Raw genomic sequence first — 2,852 nt, 5'->3', positions numbered from 1 at the left:
GAAGGGGGGGGGGGAACGGAAAAAAAAAAAAAAAAAAAAAAAAAAAAAAAAAAAAAAAAAAAAAAAAAAGAATTGACATTTCGATAACAAACTGGGACTTTGCTGAAAGCAAAGTCCCACAATTAATGTTTGTACTTTATGATACGAAATAACCTTTCTTACTAGTTACAGCCGACTTGATTAAAGTAGCTTTTTTGTTTTTTTCGATAATGACAACAGGTCTTAATCTTCGCAATGAAATTGGAGACAATAGTTTGTATTATAAACGCACCTAGGGAACGCAATATGTTAACATAATATGTCGATAGTTTCAAATGACCTTTCTGCACGTTTTCTGCATGTTTGCCGGCAACCAAGTCGATGTAATGGGGTTATTCTCGAGGCCCTTGCCCGAATGCATCAATTAGTAGTGACCAGCAAATCTGCCTATTTCGCAAAGTTAGGGTATTTGACGTTTTCGGTCTCTATGGCCTATAGAGGAGAATATCGGGAACATTTCCTGAGCTAACTTTTCTCCTATGGGAGATTTTTGAGCTCTGTTTTTTTTTTCTAAATGTCGACATGGTCCATGTGGATATGCTTGCCAAATTTCGGCTTTTTAGCTTTGTAACTTTTCAAGATAAAAAATTATTTGGATTTGAGCACTTTTCGTGCAATCGTTTCTTGTAACTGTAATATTTCCATTTTTTTCTCTAAATGTTTTTAATTGGGTTTTAAGTTTTCCTATATGTCTGGGGTCCAATAAGTAGGAAAAATCCAAATCATGGGCCAAATCGGTTTATTTCTCATAGTTAGGGTATTTGGCGTTTTTGGTCTCTATGACCTATAGAGCAGAATATCGGGAACATTTCCTAAGCTAACTTTTTCCCTATGGAAGATTTTCGAGCTCTGTGTTTTTTCTAAATGTCTAGACGGTCCATGTCGATATGCCGATATGCTTGCCAGATTTTAGCTTTGTAGCTTTGTAACTTTTCAAGATAGAAATTTATTTGGATTTGAGTACTTTTCGTGCAAGTCGTCCCTTGTAACTATAATAATTTGCATTTTTTTCTCTAATTGTTTTTAATTGGGTTTTAAGCTTTTTCTCATGTGCTTGGGGTCCAATTAGTAGGAAAAGTCCAAAAACATGGGCCAAATCGGTTTAATTAGCAAAGTAAGGGATATTTGGCGTTTTCGGTCTCTATGGCCTAATGAGCAGAATATCGAGAACATTTCCTGGGCTTAATTTTTCCCTATGGGAGATTTTTTAGCTCTGTGTTTTTTCTAAATGTCTAGACGGTCCATGTCGATATGCCGATATGCTTGACAGATTTTAGCTTTATAGCTTTGTAACTTTTCAAGATAAAGATTTATTTGGATTTGAGCACTTTTCGTGCAGGTGTCCCTTGTAACTATAATATAAAATTTGCATTTTTTTCTCTAATTGTTTTTAATTGGGTTTTAAGCTTTTTCTCATGTGCTTGGGGTCCAATTAGTAGGAAAAGTCCAAAAACATGGGCCAAATCGGCTTAATTAGCAAAGTAAGGGATATTTTGGCGTTTTCGGTCTCTATGGCCTATTGAGCAGAATATCGAGAAAATTTCCTGGGCTTAATTTTTCCCTATGGGAGATTTTTTAGCTCTGTTTTTTTCTAAATGTCGACATGATCCATATGGATATACTTGCCAAATTTGCTCTTCGAAAACCAAATGTATTTGGATTTGAGCACTTTTCCTGCAGTCGTCCCTCGTAAGTATAAAATGTGCATTTTTTTCTCTAATTGTTTTTAATTGGGTTTTTCCCATGTGCCTGGGGTCCAATTAGTAGGAAAAGTCCAAAACATGGGCCAAATCGGTTTATTTCGCAAAGTTAAGGTATTTGGCGTTTTCGGTCTCTATGGCCTATGGAGCAGAATATCGGGAACATTTCCTGGGCTTACTTTTTCCCTATGGGGAATTTTTGAGCTCTGGTTTTTTTCTAAATGTCGACATGGTCCATGTGCATATGCTTGCCAAATTTCAGCTCTGTAGCTTTGTAACTCTTCGAGATACAAATGTATTTGGATTTTAGCACTTTTCCTGCAGTCGTCCCTTGTAACTATAAAATTTGCATTTTTTTCTCTAATTGTTTTTAATTGGGTTTTAAGCTTTTTCCCATGTGCCTGGGGTCCAATTAGTAGGAAAAGTCCAAAACATGGGCCAAATCGGTTTATTTCGCAAAGTTAGGATATTTGGCGTTTTCGGTCTCTATGGCCTATGGAGCAGAATATCGGGAACATTTTCTGGGCTTACTTTTTCCCTATGGGGAATTTTTGAGCTCTGTTTTTTTCTAAATGTCGACATGGTCCATGTGCATATGCTTGCCAAATTTCAGCTCTGTAGCTTTGTAACTCTTCGAGATACAAATGTATTTGGATTTGAGCACTTTTCCTGCGGTCGTCCCTTGTAACTATAAAATTTGCATTTTTTTCTCTAATTGTTTTTAATTGGGTTTAAGCTTTTTCCCATGTGCCTGGGGTCCAATTAGTAGGAAAAGTCCAAAACATGGGCCAAATCGGTTTATTTCGCAAAGTTAGGGTATTTGGCGTTTTCGGTCTCTATGGCCTATGGAGCAGAATATCGGGAACATTTCCTGGGCTTACTTTTTCCCTATGGGGAATTTTTGAGCTCTGTTTTTTTTCTAAATGTCGACATGGTCCATGTGCATATGCTTGCCAAATTTCAGCCTCTGTAGCTTTGTAACTCTTCGAGATACAAATGTATTTGGATTTGAGCACTTTTCCTGCAGTCGTCCGTTGTAACTATAAAATTTGCATTTTTTTCTCTAATTGTTTTTAATTGGGTTTTAAGCTTTTTCCCATGTGCCTGGGGTCC

This window comes from Lottia gigantea, assembly GCF_000327385.1.
Source record: "Lottia gigantea unplaced genomic scaffold LOTGIsca_135, whole genome shotgun sequence".
In the NCBI taxonomy this organism is placed as follows: domain Eukaryota; kingdom Metazoa; phylum Mollusca; class Gastropoda; family Lottiidae; genus Lottia; species Lottia gigantea.
Note: the sequence above shows the minus strand (reverse complement) of the source record.